Here is a 19,102-nt window from a genome sequence, read left to right on the forward strand (position 1 = left end):
TCTTAATTTCTTAAGGTCAAATGACCAACAAATCTCAAGGACGCGTTATTCAACCAGGTTCTTCTAGGAATGTTGCCAGTTTCTCATTTTACAATGCTTTTTAGATATGTTAATACAGTAAGTGCATAATTTAATGGATATATAAATGTAAGTTCTTCGTTTTTATAGGCAAACTTTCTCCTAAGCTGTTTTCATAAATCTTATGCTGATTTGTCAGAGACTTAAATGACTAACTGAAATCATGTGCACTTTAGTGATGTGAATGGAAATAAATGCAGAATTTCTGGTATAATAATCCCTTCCCTTATCCACAGGAGATACCTTCCAAGTCTCCCACCATCCCCACCCCGCCGCCCCAGTGAATGCCTGAAACTTATGATAAATAATTATAGTAATATACTGCAATAAAAGTTATGAGAAGGTGGTCACTCATTTCAGAGGGCCCCTTGCTGAAGTCTTTGTATAGGCTCAGTGCTTTCTGGTGCAGTACGTTCAATCAATTGGAATGCATTTTCTGTTCATGTCTTCCACCCACAGATTTAATGTCTTTTCCAGGTTAACTAAGCACTTACCACACACTGTGGCCATAACTTTTAAAGCTTGAGGGGTAGTAGCAAAATGAGCAAGAATTTCTTTTTTCTTTCTTTACACTTTTGCAGACAGAATATTTGTTCTATTTGATCTTGCAACCTCAGCATACAGTTATTTTTCTTTCCTTATTAAGTAGAGAACTTTTAACTTTTCATAAAGGAAGCACTTCATTGTTTGGCATATCCAAATTTCTAACATCACTACTCTTGTGCTTTGAGGCCATTATTAATTAAGATAAAGGTGACTTAAACTCAACAGTCAATCTGATAACTGACGGTTACTGAGTGAGTAACAGCTTATACAACATGGAGGCACTGGATAAAGGGATGATTCACATCCTGGGTGGGATGAAGCAGGAGAACATGAGATTTTATTATGTTACTCAGAACAGTGCAATTTAAAATGTATCAATTGTTTATTTCTGTAATTTTCCATTTATTGATAATATTTTTAGACCGCAGATAATTGAACTGGAGAAAGCAAAATATTGGATAGGGCAGGACTACTGTAATATACTTTGCCTGCTTCTTGAATCCACTAGACTCTTTATGAGAATTTTTATGGCAGAAAAATGTGGTTAGGGACGATAAGGCAGGCAGGCAAGTAGTAAGGGGCTATCAGACAGGCAGACGAGTGATTAGGGGCGATCAGGTATGCCAGCAGAGTGGTTGGGGTGATCTGACAGGCAGGTGAGTGGTAAAAGGTGATCAGGCAGGCAGGCAAGTGTTTAGGGTTGATCAGACAAGCAGGTAGAATGGTTAGGGGCAATCAGGCAGGCAGGCGAGAGTATTTAGGGGTGATTAGGCAGGTAGGTAGAGGCAGTTAGGGGTGATCAGAAAGGCAGGCAGGTAGAGTAGTTAGGGGCGATTAGACTGGCAGGCGATTAGGCAGGCATGCAAAGTGGTTATGGGTGAGCAGGCAGGCAGGCAGGCAGGCAGGCAGTCTAGCAGTTAGGATCCAACAAACCCAGATTGTGAGAGGGATGTCCAATTGGGCCTAAACTGGCAGTAGGACATCCCCCTGAGGGGTCCTGAGTTGGGAGAAGGTACAGGCTCGACTGAGGGACACCTACTCTATGCACAAATTTTGTGTACCAGGCCTCTAGTTTTTAAATAAGTGTATTATAGAATACCAAATACTTCATCACCTACTGTTGCTGACACATAAATGCTTCTTAAGAGACACTGTGCCTTTATTTATAAAAATAAAGGAACAATTTTCTCTTTAAAACTGAATAATATTTCATTGTATGGGTAGAGCATATTTTCTTTATTCATTGATCCATTGATGGACATTTGTTTCTATATCTTAGAATAATGCGGCATTGAACATAGGAGTGCAGGTATCTCTTCAAGATCCCAATTTTAGTCCTTTTGCATAAACATCCATATATGAGATTACTAGATCATATAGTAGTTCTGTTTTTAATTTTTTGAGGAAACTTTGTACCGTTTTCCATAGCAGCTCTCACCAACAGTATGGATGCAAGAAATTGGTCCCAATTTCTCTACATATTTGTCAACATTTGTTACTTTTTTAATATGTGTAATAGCCGCCCTAACTGGTATGAGGTAATAAAGCTATTGTGGTTTCCATTTACAATACATTTCCCTGATGATACATGACATGGAGCATCTTTTCATGTACCTGTTGACCTAGAGAGCTAGAAACGTCGATGAGAGAGAAACATAGACCAGCTGCCTCTTGCACACCCCCTACCGGGGATGTGCCCCCAACCAATGTACATGCCCTTGACCGGAATCGAACCTGGGACCTTTCAGCCCGCAGACCGACGCTCTACCACTGAGCCAAACCGGCTTCGGCCCAGTGAGCTTTTCAAGCATCTAAATAAACTATTTGCACATGATATATTCTTACTATTTTTTCAGAGGAGTAAGTGCTCATATTCTTACTAGAGTTACTTAGAGTGGGACTCTGTATATTTATACTCTGCCTATCTTTTAAAAAGGCTTGATAAAGCTTATAATAAAATAGATAATTACAGTAAAATAAAACCCCATTAAAATGGTAGTAAAATATCTTGTCACTTGAGGCAGACCCTAAATGGAGCCCCTAAGCACTCAGGATCTGTACGTTCTTGACTTTGCACAGGAAAGAATTCAAGAACAAGTTCCAGTAAAACCAGAAGCACGTTTTATTTAAGTTGAAAGAAAGAAAGAGGCAGGCAGCAGGTTCTGGAGATGGGATCAGGGGTTTTGCCACCTGCTATTCCCCTGGTTACAAATCTCACAAGGCACCGCTGTGATAGAAGCAAAAGTACAGTAAAATCTTGATAGAATGGACTAATTCAGGCAAGGGGGTGTCCGTTAAAGCTGAAAGTCCATTGTATAATAAAGTAGGTTTTACAAACATGTAAGAAAAAAATTTACAAATTAGTTAGTTTACCTGTTTTTACTTATGTAGACACATTTGTATAATTAAAATTGTGTATGAAAAGTTTAATTTTTTATAGGAAAGTGCCCTGTATGTATTATTGTCATTTTAAATTTATTCTGAATTGGTTTAGTAAATGCATATGTTCACCAGTCACCCCAGTTAACAATTGTGTGTGGCTGGGGCATGGCTTAGAGCACATTGGGTAATTGGCCAACAAGTGTTAAAACTGCTGCAGAAAGTCATGTCACTTGACAATAGGACCAGTTATCGCTCAGGATTCAGTATGATCATGTGCTAGTCTTACGCTGAACACATTGTTTAGGAGTAGTGTCTCTTGCATTTAAATATGTAGACTATAGTTGTAGATAGATAATATTTATGTCAGTGAAATTACTAGTGTTGTTTTTAACATGGCCTATTCACTAAAATTTGTTAAAAATAACAGTAAATTTGCCCTAACAATTTGACTTAGTGGATAGTAGGCCTGTGGACTCAAGGGTCCCAGGCTTGATTCCAGTCAAGGGCATGTACCTTTGTTGTGGGCACATACCCAATAGGGAGTGTGCAGGAGGCAGCTGATCTATGTTTCCCTCTCGTCGATATTTCTAACTCTCTAACCCTCTCCCTTCCTCTCTGTAAAAAATCAATAAAATATATTTTAGAGAAAAAAAATAACAGTGAATTAATTTTAAAAAATAGACTGTTAATGTAATTATAAACAAATCTTGGTTAAAAAGCATTTAAAATTGAGCAGGATGTTAATTTTTCACATATTACATACAGACCAGAAATTTTGTTAAATCCGAAGTCCATTAAATCAAGGTCCACAAAATCGAGTGGTTTTGCTTTCCATGCTGCAATCAGTTTGGGGACTTTATGTGTTTCCAGGGGTGAGTTGTTCCTAAACTCTGTGGCACCAGATTCTGTCTCTGCCTTCTGGTTGGGAGGGGGTCTTGTTCCTAATATGGTCTGTTACTGAGTGTTAGGGAGTTAATACCCCTTGGCGCCCCTTCTACTTAGGGCATCAATTTTCACTACAATGATGGTATATTAGCTTTGAGGTCATTTTTCAATCAATTTTTCCTCTATCTTGGGTTGCCTGGTTTTAGTCAATTCTTGTGGTTGACCTCTGTGACCACTCTAGGGGTTTCCTGCCATAAATTATTTCCCTTTGATCAGGCATGGAGGTGCAGCTATGGTGAGAGGACCTTGTGGTGTATCCATCTGTGGTGTCCGTTCCTACCTCCTCATCCCACTTTCCTTAAATTTTCTCTATCTTGCCTCCATATGAAACAGAGCGTTTAAAAGAGAAAATAATTAAAAGGGACAAAAAAGAAAAGATTCCAGAAAGACCTGAACTAAGAAAAATGACTGCAACTGAGCATATGACTTGACTCTCAGCTTCCTGGCAATCAGGTCAGAAGCGCGTTACAGAACTGTCTCAGGGAACTATTATGGAGGCAGGCAAAGGAACTCTGCCCAGGCTTGCAATGCTCGAAGGACTTTTCCTCATGGGCTATTTTATAAAAGATATATAACTAGATTAAGAGCAGCGCTTCCATTAGAATGCAGGACAAGGGGGGAGTATTCTCCCTATACATATACCGAGCCAGGTGTACAGTGATAAGGTGGTGCCTCTCTAAGGACCTTCCTACTGTGACTTCTAGCTTTCTCCATGACATAAACAACACTGCCTCTAAAGGATCAATTTTTGTTCCTTACGCTTTCAAAAAAAAAAAAAAAAAAAAAAAAAAAAAAAAAGGCCCTCTTTACTTAACTTGTTTTGTGTGTCAGTGATTTGAGTACCATCATTTCAGGGGTACTTAATGGAATTTTACATGACAGTGAGATTGGGGTGCTACACCGCCTCAGAAAATGTAAATCAGAGTCCCAGTTCCATCTCTTACTTGCTGAGTAACCTTGGATGAGTTACTTTATCATTCTGAGCTTTCATTTCCTTATTCTTTCAAATGAGAATAAAAATACATTTCTTCTTGTTATAATGAAATGAGATAATTTATATGAAAGCACTCGTAGCCGGGAAGGGTCTGTCAGTGATTATGATATTGCCTTCCCAGAAAGCTCTTTACTTTTAAATTAGAGGTCATGGTGTTCGTTTTTTCTCTCAGGCAATTGAATGCAGTTTATAAGCACTCAGTGATGTAGTTGCTTTATACAGTATTCAGACATAGACCCTCTGGAAATTCTCTAAAAATAATTTTGGTTTAAATTAGGCTTTTTCCCTTGAAGTAGTGAATCAGGTTTTCTACTTCATTTCTATATATTAAAGAAAAGCTTGTTTACTTTATGAATATAATAAATAAGGCAATTTTCTAGTGGGCAGTCTCTAGAAACTGGAACATGTGTGACTACAGTATAATTGTTATTCAACCTACAATCAAACTCTCTTCAAAAAATTTGATAAACTAGGTGGTAAATTATTTTAAAAAATCATGATGCCAACAATTGAGTACATAGTATGGGGCTTAGAGACTTGAAGGCAGATGTGCTGCTGCCTCAGTCATCTGGACCCCAAAAAACTTCACAACCCAGACTTTAGTAGCTATAGAAAAAAGGGAAAGCAGTATCTGTGAGAGATAATGACTATTATCTATTGAGAAATGCTGGTAGACAAAGAAAATGTAAGCATTAATGAAGAATTTGCAATTTTAAGAAGATTTCCTAAACTCCTGAGAGTACTCCAGATTTTGGATTTCCGGAGTTGAATCCTGAATCACTGCTACACACATTGCCCAAGTCTTCAGAGAAAGCTATGGAGCCCGTGTTCTATTTGGAAAGATCTTATTTTCCCAGATGACTACTCAATTGCCCCCACATTCTTTAATTCATGAATAGTCCATGGGGCTCTCACTGATCTGAAATACACATTTATTATATACTTGATGCCCAATGATATTTTGTTTTTACTCACTTTCTTTTGTGTGCCCCTTATGTGTCTGTATCTTTCCATATGTCAGCACCACATTGTTTTAATTACTTATACTTTATAATATGTCTTAATATCCATCTTCAGAGTTCATGTTTTTTTACCCAGTAAGTTCCTGCTTTAATGCTTTAAAAAATATTTGAATACCACCTACTACCACTCTGGTTCATCAATTACCACTCTGTTTATAATTGGTGTTGAAAAGATAAATTATATGTAGTTAACATAAAGTTCAATTTGCTTATTGTGGGCAGGAATATCATGACTCAGTTAAATAAGATGCAAACCTATATCAAATTTTCATGGCCATAATAGAAGAATGGCCTTGCAAAGATATCCACAATTTGTATAACCTATTACTATGTTATGTTACATGGCAAAGGGATATTAAGGTTGCAGATAGAATTAAATTGCTAATCGTGTGAAATGTGGAGATTTTGCTGGGTTATCTGGGTGGGGACAGTGTTATCACAAGCACTCTTAAATGTGGAAGAGGGAGGCAGAATGGTCAGTGTAAAGTGGCAAATGTGAAGAAGATTTGAAACCAATTGCTATCTTTGAAGATGAAAGGCAACCATGGAAAAAGCAAAACAAGGAATTGCCCCCTATATTCTCTAAATTGGAGCATACTCCTTAGGTTCAGGGAGTCCTAATTTATTATTGTAGGCCATGGGAATGACCCCAGTCCTGCAGACTCAGCCATCAGCCAGAATCTTCTTCCTAGTTAACAGCTATGCTCAAAGACTGGCTTTTTAGAGAGAGGCTTTCCGAGTAAGTAGATGGTCCTTGCACATTCCTGGAGCCTTTAGCGACTGAATTGCTGGTCTTCACATGGAACTGTGTGGATATGAGGCAACCCCTGGAGAGCTGAATTCACTGTCATTGTGGGAACAATCTATTTGCCCACTTTTTCACAAGGTCTGTAACTTTGAGCCTTTTGCCAGTCTTCTCAAAGCCCAGCCAACTTCTAAGCAATGAACATATATTGTAACTTCTCGGTAATGACTATAATTGATCTTCTGCTTGAATCTGAGGTACTCACAGCCCTCCCTACAGTTCCCTTCCTTCCTACTCTGCTCCAAAGCATAATCTTTGTTGGTTTTGTTTGTTTGTTGGCAGGTAGCTGGGGGAGGGAGGAGAAGGGGCTTCTTTTATTCTTCATTTCCATTTTTATATCATCATCATTCCTTATTCCTAGAAACATTTGTTTCACAGTTGTGTTCTACCTGCTGATTATAGTGTCAAAGAAGAATTGCACTCGATGCATGTAAAGAGTCAAGAGAGACTTATGCAAGACTGTTGCACTAGAGAGAGGTTGAATTCAACTCTCCTGAAACAGAGGTGGGAGAGATTTTAAGTGCTGGCATGAGCTAGTGGAAAAGCACAGAAAGTCAGTTATGGGGGAAGATTGGTCAATGGAATTAGACCATCTGTGTGGACTAATTGATACTTTTTGAAATTAGACTCCTACCTTCCCTCAGAGCCTTGAGAGATTGTGGAACTATCTTTGCTACATTTCAAAAGGATGGCTTCCAAGTCCTTGGGAAAGACATTCCTGGATTGTAAAACCAGCAAGAGACTAGGAGATCTGCATGTCAGAAAGGCAGAGAAAGAACTTACAATTGTAAGTTTTCTAAAGCAAATGCTCTAACAAAAGAAGAGTGAGGAAGAAAAACGGTCTAAATTTCAGTCAGACTAATGGGAACATTAGCCCACAGTGAATCTATTCACTGGTAACTCTTTCTGTAACTCATCCATGAACTCATTCTGCCTTAACTACCAGATCTCTAATGGGGATTCTCTTCCTTGAGAGAATTGGTCTGATCTCTCAGGACATTTCCACGTGGTGTGCTCTATTCCTCAACCAAGCTAAGTTAACGGAGTCTCACTACCAACTACAATGGTTTCATGTGATTTTATGTTTCCGAGCGTTTGCATACATAGATGAGAAAATGCTTGTGAGATGCAGGCACCTATAGAAACTTTCACATACGATGGTCTTTTGTACCAGGTTTCACAGGACTCTCATTAACTCTTAATTATAACAGAAATAATTATTCTTTTCAAGAAGGCACTTATAAGCCAGGCACTGTTCTAAGCACCTTACTTATATTAATTTATGTATTCCTCATAAATACACTGTGAGATCATTATCCCCCCACTTTACAGACTATAAAACAAAGGAACAGAGAGAATAAGGCCATTTACACAGAAGCAATGGAATATAAACCCAGTCTGATTCCAGAACCCAAGATCTTAACTTCTATGTTAAAATGTCTTGCCAGAGGGCTGGGACAGTATTTTATTAGGAATTGTCAGGGTCTGATCGAATAGGGTAAACTGCATAAGTCTGGGGTTCAGCTGGCTTCCTCAGAGCTGAGCGTATGGGCAGCGGCTCAGAACCAGGGACTCTAGAGGCTCGCCGGCCTGAATACTACTGAGGCAGCCACTTAGCAGAGAATCTAATGGTAGTCTGTGCTATGAATTAGCAATCAGATATTTTCCATAAAATACTATGAAAGGACTTAATAAAGACACCCAGGGAAATTAAAATAAGCCATATTATTCCATAATAATTCAGAGGACATTGATTTGTCATGGTCAAGGATAAATAGAAGACTCCTGAGGGATGAAATGTGAGAAAAATCATTTTGGGGGGAAAAAATCCCAAAACGCAAGTTAGAAGGAAAGCATCCTTTTTTTCTGAGTAGCTTTGAAATGCTAAATTTAGCATCCTTAGCATTCTAGAGCAGGATGCTAAGTAGTCCTTTTACCTCTCTGGAGTCTGCACCTGTGCCAGGATATGATCACTAAAGATTACTTCTTTCTTTCCAATTGAGTCCTCATCTTTGGACTCTTGTCTTGCCATTGGGCTTGGGTGATAATATGGATAGAGGGCCTTGGCCTGTGTAGTTCAGTGATTAGAGTGTTGGCCCACACACCGAAGGAACACAAGTTCAATTCCCGGTCAACAGCATGTACTTGGGTTGCAGGTTCAATCTCCAACATTGGTCAGGGCTCAGTGTGGGAGGCAACCAATTGATGTGTCTCTTTCACATCAATGTTTATCTCTTCCTTCCTCCTTCCTTCCCTCCCTCCCACTTTCTTTAAAAAAGCAATGGGGGAAAAATCTTCCGGTAAGCATTGAAAAAAATATATATGGATAGAGGGAAAATTATAGATTGTTTTAAATTGAAGATTCATTACTTATTAGATGAGGCATCTCGGGCAAGGCATTTATATACTCTGAACCTCAGTGTTCTCATCTGTGTAGTAGGGGTAACTTCTTTTTTGAGTTGTTATGAAGATTAGAGATAATGTAGAAAACAATCTCACACAATAGTTCCTCAACATTATGAGTATTGTTATGTTTTCACAAGCTCCTACCAGACATGTTCAGCTGAAGAGCTCAGAGCAGAGCAGGAAGACATTTGAACCATAGACCAGTTCTATTTTGGGAGCTAGAGAAATAGCTGTCTGTGGACTCCATGGTGGTAGATGATGAACAAAAGGATCACATAAGCAAGGCAAGGAAAATATAATCTAAGGTTACAGTCAGTATCCAGGCCAACCTCAGGAACTTGAGGATCTTAAGCAGAGACAGGCAACCTAACAGGATTCAGGTAGTCAAATGACTATGAACCAGAAACAATTTCCATAAGTATTGGGGCCTAGCTTAAGGGTAAACCTCCATTCATCAGGGCGGAGGTTTAGTAGTAACCAGATTTCAGGAAAATTGAGCAGGATCTCTGATTTAGAGCTCATAGAAGCCCTTTCTGAGACTGGCACACATGAGTAGACTGAGTCATGGAGAGGAGAGAGAAGAGAGAAAGAGAAGGACAGGACCTTGAAAGTGGAGCAGCTAATATAATGCTTTTGGCTGTTGTAACATAAAGATTCAAAATAATAGTGGCTTTAATAAGATAGAAATGTACTTATCTCGCACATTGGTCTGGGTCAGTGGTCTAAGGCGATATAGCAAAAATCATCCAAAATCACCATGGCTCATGTTCTGTTTTATAGTTCTGCCACTATGAACACATAGCTTCCATCTCTGACCCAAGATCATGTCTCCAGCTTTGCCCATGTCATCCAAATCCCAAACCATGCCAGGGAAGGAGGATGCATCTTCATTTAAAGGGCACATCCAAAGTTGCATACCTCTCATCTCCTCGTATACCATTTGCCAGAACTTAGTTACATGGCCATACCAAGCTACAAAGGAAGCTAGATGTAGTCCTTGGCTGGGCAGCCATAAGTCCACCAAAAATTCTGTTGCTATTAGTTAAAATTATTAAACTAGTAGTCTATACCATGGGTACCAAAAGAGAAGGCCAGTCATTAAATCCCAGCACCATGATGCTATATCAAGCCATGCCTTCTTAAAGGGAATAAGACAAGGCCTTGTCAGATACTATATTTCCACTAGTATTTAGAGGGAACCTACTAGTCTCCACAAAGACATTAGACTCCACCCAATCTCCTGGACTATTGTTTTATTTCTACTATATTTTAAGTGACAGCAAAGCTTATTTGTAAAAATAAGTGATACTTTGAAACTACAAAATCAACCAGCAAAGAAAGCTATAGATTTTTTTAAAATGTATATTTTAACTTTCTAGTAAAGAAAACAGTAAAACTGTTTACAAAGCCATATCAAAAGCAATGAGTCATTAAATACTTGCATAATACCAGGTATTAGCCACATCTTATACATTTTACTCTGTCAGTGACATCTAGTAACATGTCCAGAGTCCCAGCACTAATTAGGGGTAAAACCAGAATTTAAACTCAAGCTTATCTGATGCAAAAGTACAAGTTATTTTCCATGTATACTTAAATATTGTTATAAATTATATCAGAGAAAAATATCAGTTTGGCTATTACATATTATTTTATCACTTAAAATTTTTATTTCATATTTATTAAAAATGCTCTAAAATACTTAGATATTTTTTTTAAAAATCATATACTATTTGTGGGCATACATTAAAAGAAAATTATAAGCAAAATAAATTGGTTGAGATTGGTTCAGAGATTTCTAAAACTTTCTCAGAATCTAAATATTCAGATTTGTTTGTTTGTTTATGTGTATTACTTTCTAAAAAGTAGATTCAGTTTTGTTTTAGACATTGAGGTCCAAGTTTTCTACACAATATTGTCCTCTGGGCCACCAAGAGTACTGGTGATAAAACATTTCCTAAAGAAAACTGTAAAAGAACTAAAATCTTGGGCTTTTATGTTGGTTTTGCAATTATGTCGTGCTAGTCTACTTTTTCAATCTGTTCTGCTAATTTTGAAGCTGGTAAATCTGATGATTACACATCTAAAGGCAATGAATGACAACTATGATGACTACTGTTTGGCCAACAATGGTTATGCAACTATCAATTAATTGTAAATTGCATTCCAATTACAGGGATGTTCACATGTTTTAAAAAAGTACATTTTAGAATTGATGAAATAATATTTCTACTTGGTTCATTAACTTTATTTAAGGAGACATTTTGATGCTTGCAAATTGATCTGCTCTCACAATTTAGAATTCCTCTCCCACTCTCTTCACAGATATCTCTATCTTTAGTCTCCTCAAGGCTGAGTAAACCATTTCTTCATAGCTGTTCAAATGTAATCTCCATTAGATGAGTCTCAGTGGAATTTTCCCCATATCCCAATTAGTGAGTCTGACACTTAAGGTTTCTGCTCTTCTCTGATGCTGCCTTGAGTTGCCACAGTGTGACTTGGAGACCTCTGAGATGGACTGAAAGGCAGGCGAAAGTAGGAGTCAGGGCAGGTGAGTGATGTATCACAGATATGTCTGAAGTGAGCAGTTTGGGCTGACAGTACATCAGAAACAAGTGGCTGAGATGACCCACTGCCTGGCTACCAGGCATCTCCAGGGACCCTGTTCTGGGGAGAGAGAAGCAGACCATGTACAGGTTGAAATGGCACAATGGCTGTCGGAAATCCTATTAGAGGAAGCAGGTCACTGGCAGGCTTAATTGCCTTTTGTGAAGCTTCGGGAGTGGGAAGTGAACCGCAGAGAAGTAACAGAGAAATAGCAGAAATGTCCATGGAACCTACTGTGCAGTTCAAAGAGGGCACATGGGGTGGTAGTGTAGAAAGCTGGATTTGAAGCCAAATAGACCAAAGTGTGAATCCCGGCTCTGACTCGCACTCTCAGTGAGACTGGGAGCAAGGGACATTGATCTTTCAGCATTCATCTGTCTTCTCTAAAAATCAGATAAGGCATCATCAATTGGTATGTCACCAGGAGCACTCATCAATCGGTATGAGTCTGAATGGGCTGTGAATTAGCACATAGTAGGCACTCAGGGCATCTTGCACATTAATATTTTTCAGGGTTATCATCTGTAATAGGGAAGTCTCAGGTGCCCTAGGACAGCACTTAGGTCTTGAAAGCTTGGGGGAGAATCCAGAGCCCTCAGTTCTTAAAAAGTTTAATTACCTTTGACAATGATGAGTTTACGTAAATTTGTATTTGGTTTCCAAAGAGACTATCAGTACAAAAGCCACCTAAGTAAAAAATCAATATTTGCTCAACAAACATTTATTGAATGCCTCTTAATCAAGCATGAGCCAGACAAGAAAAAAAAATATAAATGCCACAAGAAAACCATTGTTAGCAGAGGAGGTGACATTTCTGCCAACAGGCACTGTCAGAGTTGGTTTGTATATTAATATTCGGGCAAGTTTGCTGCTGGAATTTGAAGCATAGCCAGGCTTTTGACTTCCAAGTGAAGAAAACCCACACCTAGAAAGTATAAGATAAATGTAGGAGATTGTTGGTTAGAATTCGAAAGAATAGGAACAAAAGATGAAAATGTGGCAGATAGTTAGACAGACATGAGCAAAGCAACTACTTTAGGCCAGGTACAAATGTCACCTGGGCAGAATGCCCCACGTGTCTAGCAATAGGCAAACTTGGGGAAATAAGGACCTTACCTCTAAGGTGACCTTTCCTCCCTTAGCATATTAACAGTGGTGGTGCAGTTTAAACTTCCTGACCTTTCCTTTCTAGAGATAACTTTTAGGCCTCCTGCAAGAAAGAGACAAAAACCCTTAAGACAAAGGACCCAGCGTATGCTCTCCCTCTGGGAAGAATGCTTGTGACATTCCCTTCCCCATCTTCTTCCCCTACTTCTTTCTCCTTAGGTACACGTCTCCTAAACACTAAGGGACCCCATGAGACTTACAACCAGAGGAGCCATGGGCAATGACAGCTCATCCCAAACTAACTGCCGAGTCTGTCTCTAAGGTATCCTTTTCTCTGGCTTCCCAGTGAGCTAAAGTAGCCCAAAGGAGCTCTCCTGTTGTTTCTTTTATGCTAAGCCCTTCCTTTTTTCACTATCTCCAGCTTTAATAAATGTACCTCATAGTCACCTGGACTCATGTTGTGAAGCAAGAACCCACATGCTTCCGGTAGGCCCTAGGCAGACCTGCTCATTGCCAGGTCTCCTGTCTGGTAACAAACATGTAGACTGGAGGCAAACTAGCCAGCCTTTCATCAGGCTGCCCTTTTCAGGAGGTGGAGCTAATGCAGGTTCTATCCTCAGAGCAGTGTTTGGGAAGAATAAATCTGGCAGCAGCATGGAAGAACTGTGGCCACCCCTTGTGCAGATGCCACATCAGACAAAATCAATATGCAGAACGGACTTTGTTCTTTTTCTGTTCACTTGTTCTTCCCTGAATTGTCTGATGCCCTAAATTGTACTTTATGGCAGATAGGATTGCTCGGGAATGATGAAGAAAGCCAGCAGTTTTCTGTAAGCCTCCTTAGGAAGTTGCACACAGGGATGAATGTTTCTTGTCCTTTCACCAAGAGGTTTGGGGTTTGCCTCACAGAAAGAAACTGTCTGCCTGGGTCGCTAATCCTCCATTAAAGGAGGAATAACAAGGCAGAAGAGTCAGGTCTGCTCTGACTCAAGGCAGTAATTCTGCCTCATTACCACTTCAATGGGCCAGTCAACAGAAATTAGCATGGCTTGCCCTCCCCTGCATGTCATCTGTTCTGTTTGTTCCTGGTTTCACTCTACTAGACAATCTGAAGGTGAGAATGATCAACCAATAGGCAGACTAAGGAGTCCTCCTGGTTACAATAAGATAATGTCTCTCCTTTGAGGTGAATTTTATCCAGAAAGGGCCTCAAATATTTCTAAGTACCTACTGTATGCAGAGAATCTTGAAGGGTGAAAGGAATCTAAGAGAACTTTTTTATCCTTAGGAAGATTAAGGCTCAATTTAGGGAAATGACATGTACTCACATAACACTGAGAAAAGACAGAGTTTGACAAATTCCCATGGGTTACGCCGGTAAAAATTAATATAATCAGAGCCACTTCAAAATAGAGTCAGAGTTGCCATCCCAGAGAAACTGCCTTAAGCCTTGGAAATATTAAAACTGGGCAAAATAACCTTTGGACTGGGCTGATAGCAGCATTGTATATTAAACAACTTTGGAAAGCTAACATGAAACAGACATAATGACTACAGGATTGAAAATTGAAGAGATTCTTTAGAATTAACATCGTTCTATTAGCATATCTGCACTTATAGAAATTTCTTCCTAAGCTTATTAACACCTATAGAAATGCCTTACTTCTATATGAGACTGGAGTGTGAGCTGTTGAGTTCCTTGTCTTGATGGACAAGGGAATGGTTAACAAAAGGGAAGCGAAGTTTATTACTGCAAAAGTAACAAAGCCAAAGCTCTCTGCACAGGAGAGGGGTCCTAAATAAGGGTCGTAGAAGCTCAGTGGTCTAGGAGTTTATTTTTATTGCTCTTGCCCTCTATTGGATCTTTCAAAAAACACAAACCCATCTCCTTTTGCCCTCATCTTCCCACTTTTAGTTCCTGCCCTTGGGTTCAGGAAGAAGGGCAGCTCTATGGTTGACCGCTACATTCTGCCTATCTTACCCACATCCTAACCATCTGGTTCATCTCCTCTTTATCTACCATTTTACCTCCCCACAGCTCTTAAGTTAAACTGCCTGATCCCATCTAACTCCTCATATTCAAGTAATTATTCTCTTTCTTCTTTTTCATACTCCTTGCCTTCACTTCCTAATCAGAACACACTATTTATATTTCTGCCTGAATCATTGCTTCCCAAAAAGCTATTCTTCTGGAATCTCAAATAAATACTTGTTGTCTCTTACATTGGCTTGTTATTTTTAGATTAGCCCTCAAAATGGGGCTTTAGGAGCTCAGAGGAGGAAGATGATGTATTGAGCATTATCACTTATTGATGATGCTCAATACATAAAGAGGAAGTTTTACCAGAAAATGCATGGATGGTCTTTCTCTTGCTAGTAGGAGTGGGGTCCTTACGATATCTTGAGAAAGAGAATTTTCTGAGACTCATGCAGGATGATGAGTGATTTTCACTTGTGTGGAATTACACCTTTGGGTTTGCAAAGTCCTATTTCTCTGAATGGGAATTCGATAGAGCTAAAAGCAAAGCAAGTGTCCAAAGTTTAGCATTAGGCTAATTGCAGCCCATTAGTCCATTATGTGTGGAATCCACATGGTCCTGAGCCATGTGAGCAAATGCAGGAGCATGAGAGTCCCACAAGCCAGGAACCCAAGAGGCAAAAACGTAAGCTGGTAACAGAGAGCAAGAGAGTAAACTAAACTCCTTTGTTTAGGAACTTAAGTATCTCATGTTTGCAGAGTGGCTAGTCTATTCGGGCCAATGACCTGTTCCTAGGTGTGACTGACCGACAAGTACCTTCCCTATTTCACCCAGACTTTACCAGGCTTATGTCTAAACTGCAGCTTCCTGGCTAAGCTATACAAATGAATGCTCATAATATTTGGCCTTCCCCTTGCTCCTTTCCAGTTATTAATAACTAGGTTAAATTACAATGGTATCAGAAGAATATGGAAGAGATAGAATTTTAGGCTGAATGCAGTCAGAATGACCCAGATACAGTTTTGCTGTTAACATTGCTACTACCATTTAATTTTTCTGGCCTTCTATAAAATGGGGATAGCACCCACCAACTTCATAGGATCCATGTGAGGATTCAAAAAAAAATAATGCATGTAATGTACTTACTTAATAAAGTGCTTGGCCCAGAGTAAATTTAAGTTAACATTAATAGTTGTGGTTTTATATTGTTGTTAGATAAAGTTTCACAAGAGCAATTTATTATAGAAACTGGAAATCTTGGACATGATGTTGCTAGTGGAAATGGGGTCCTTTCACAGAGTCACGAGAAAAAGCACTTCTGGGAATCCACGCATGGGAGGTTGAGGTGTTGTGGTAAGATTTATCAGGCTAGAAATGGAAGGCTGTTCCCAGGTTCCCACTGTCTCATCGCAGTCTGTCCCACTGTGAAAAAAAAAAAGTCCAGGCTTGTCTTCTCAAGCCCAGAAAAAAGGGCAAGGTCCAGAGATTCTCTGCCATTGGTTCAGTCCATATTCAAGTTTAGTCCAGTTCAGCCTTTGTCCCTCTCTGGCTAGCGTAGTCTCTGTTCCTAGATGTGCTCTGATTGGTGCTTCCTTACTGTCTCCAGGCTTATGCTTGGAGCTTGCATTTGGAGCTCATGTGACTGCTGGGCCCCATGCTGCTGCTAGGCCCTACTAGGGAGACAGAATGCAAAACTGCATGGGGTGAGCACGAGTTACTAGAGAGAGTGAGAGAACCCTTTGTTAAGCTTGGATTATATTACCTCAGGTTTAGGAAAGACAGAGGATTTTCCAAACTAACTGATCAATTTCCTAATTCTCCACAGGCATGCGGTTGGGTCCCTCCCATAACCAATTCATTCCTTAGATCTTCTATGGTTGTTTGTCTCTTACCCAAACTGATTCTTTTCTCAGGCTAAGCTCCACCTCTTATGGTTGCCATCATAGTTCTTTTTTTTTTCTTTTTTTAAAATATATTTTATTGATTTGGTACAGAAAGGAAGGGAGAGAGATAGAGAGTTAGAAACATCGATGAGAGAGAGTCATTGATCAGTTGCCTCTTGCACATCCCCTACTGGGGATATGCTCACAACCAAAGTACATGCCCTTGACTGGAATCGAACCTGGGTCCCTTCAGTCCCCAAGCCGACGCTCTATCCATTGAGCTAAACAGTTTCGGCCGCCATCATAGTTCTTACTGCACATGTGCTTACCTCCCTTGCACCATCTGGGCTTCTACTGGGCATGGGTCTAGCAAGAGGCATTTCCTGTTATTGCTTTATCTTTCTTTCTGTATCTGGGATAGAGGCCAATAGAGAAAGGGAGGTGTGTTAATCCCTTTGGGGAGGACAATGCTGTGATTCCCCTGGGGAGTATGTGAAGCTGCAGCTTCCTAGGGAAGCAGGCTTATTATCAATTCAGCTTCCTAACAGATTAGGCTTCTTAATGTCTGATTCCCTTTGCTAGATTACTTTATTAATAGCTAGCTGTCTACATTAACAATATCAAGTATTTAAGTGGCCCTTGGAAGTCTTGGGGGACCCAGATGGTCATGGGAGACCCAGATGATGATGGATTCCTGAGACTACAGGATCTAAAGTTTTGATGTTATCCTCTGCCTTTTGGAAGGTTCTGCTACTAAACAGCTGTATAGTCTCTGACATATCTCTCTCTCTCTCTCTCTCTCTCTCTCTCTCTCTCTCTCTCTCTCTCTCAAAAGGATGGGGAATAGGCACTAAGACTCATTGGGAAGATTGTTTTAGCTGAAAGAACTTCTAATTATCACACCAAACACCTTTATTTGATAGATGAGGAAACTAAAAAGCAGATAATTTAAGCAATCAGTCTATGCTCTCCTGACCCCTAATCAATTTTGTGTACAATAGCATCAGGTGCCCAGATTGAGGGGCTGGGCTTCATAGACAAAGTTGTTACCAAAATGAAGTCTGTATGCTTGATGCTTCAAAATACCAAAGTTAAAAAATGTCAGGATTTGGAATAAGGAAAGGTTTATTGATTGAGAAGGTGCCAACTGAGAAGATGGGAGACTTAGTGGTGCCTCATATTCATCTTGCTCACTGGACCAGGCCAAGGGTTTTTTAAGGGGATGAGGGAACAGGTATGCAGAGGTGCTGGTGGGCAAGTTTTCATTGGAGAACCTTGGAACTTAGCCATTTATGGAAAAGAGCTATCTACACAGGATCTTCTTAGACAACGAATCCTTGGCTTCTGAAAGGGTTCTGGTGTTAAATTCATTTATGTCCTCATCTTTTGGTTCTGTGTGGGAAGAGTTGGGGGGATGAGAATTTAGTTCCAAGTGCAGTTGGAAGCCAAAGTTCTATCCTCTGTGCACTCTGTGGATGTATAATTCATGGTCTTTTGTCTCTAAAAAACAACTCAGTACTTTACCAAACAGGATAGAACCAGTTTGAGCTGGTTCTGTGGCTACAAAGGTACCAGCAAGAAACTCCTAGTAGCCCAGATTGTGAACATTATTTAAAACTAGAAGCCTGGTATACAACATTTGTGCACTGGAGAGGAGAGGTCCCTCAGCCCAGCCTGCACCCTCTTGCAGTCCGGGATCCCTCAGGGGATGTCCAACTGCCGGCTTAGGTCCGCTCCCTGCACACATCTCCCAAAGGGTCCTTAGCACTGTTGCCCAGGCATGAGAGGCTCTTGCCACCACCACTGCACTCGCCAGTTGTGAGCCCAGCTTCTGGTGGCAAGAGCCTCTCACTGACTACCAGGGGGCAGCTCCTGCATTGAGCATCTGCCCCCTGGTGGTAATGTGTGGCATAGCAACCAATCATTCTTCCAGTTGGTCGATTTGCATATTAGGGTTTTATTATATAGGATAATAAAGGTTAACAATCCATCCAAATTTCTAAAAGGTACTAGGGCCTTAGATCATAGAAAGTCAGATATCCTTAGAAGAAAGAACAGCAGACATCTATGAGATTTCCCCTCCCCCCCAACCCCCTGCAGTAGTATTTTATTGGGGAGGAATCTTATAAACCCATAGCAGTCAGATGCCTAGTTTAGAATCATGGGACTAAGGAGTTGCAGAGCCATACTTAGAACCCAACTTTTCTGCTCCTAATCAAGAGTTTTTGATACTATATCCCATTCTCTTAGAACAATAGATTCTGAAAACAGGAAAAATGGTAGCTGGAGAATATGTTTATGATGTTTCATTGCCTTGGCAACGGTATATCAAATCCAAGCACTGTGAG

The 19,102-nt window shown here is 39.9% G+C and overlaps 1 protein-coding gene across 12 annotated transcripts in view; it reads left to right on the forward strand.

Annotated features, from left to right (window-relative positions):
* Positions 1-19,102, forward strand: part of ANKS1B (ankyrin repeat and sterile alpha motif domain containing 1B) — a 757,254-nt gene that overhangs the window by 368,294 nt on the left and 369,858 nt on the right. The window lies entirely within an intron of this gene.

This window comes from Pipistrellus kuhlii, unplaced genomic scaffold (assembly GCF_014108245.1).
Source record: "Pipistrellus kuhlii isolate mPipKuh1 unplaced genomic scaffold, mPipKuh1.p scaffold_m20_p_3, whole genome shotgun sequence".
NCBI classification, from domain to species: Eukaryota; Metazoa; Chordata; class Mammalia; order Chiroptera; family Vespertilionidae; genus Pipistrellus; species Pipistrellus kuhlii.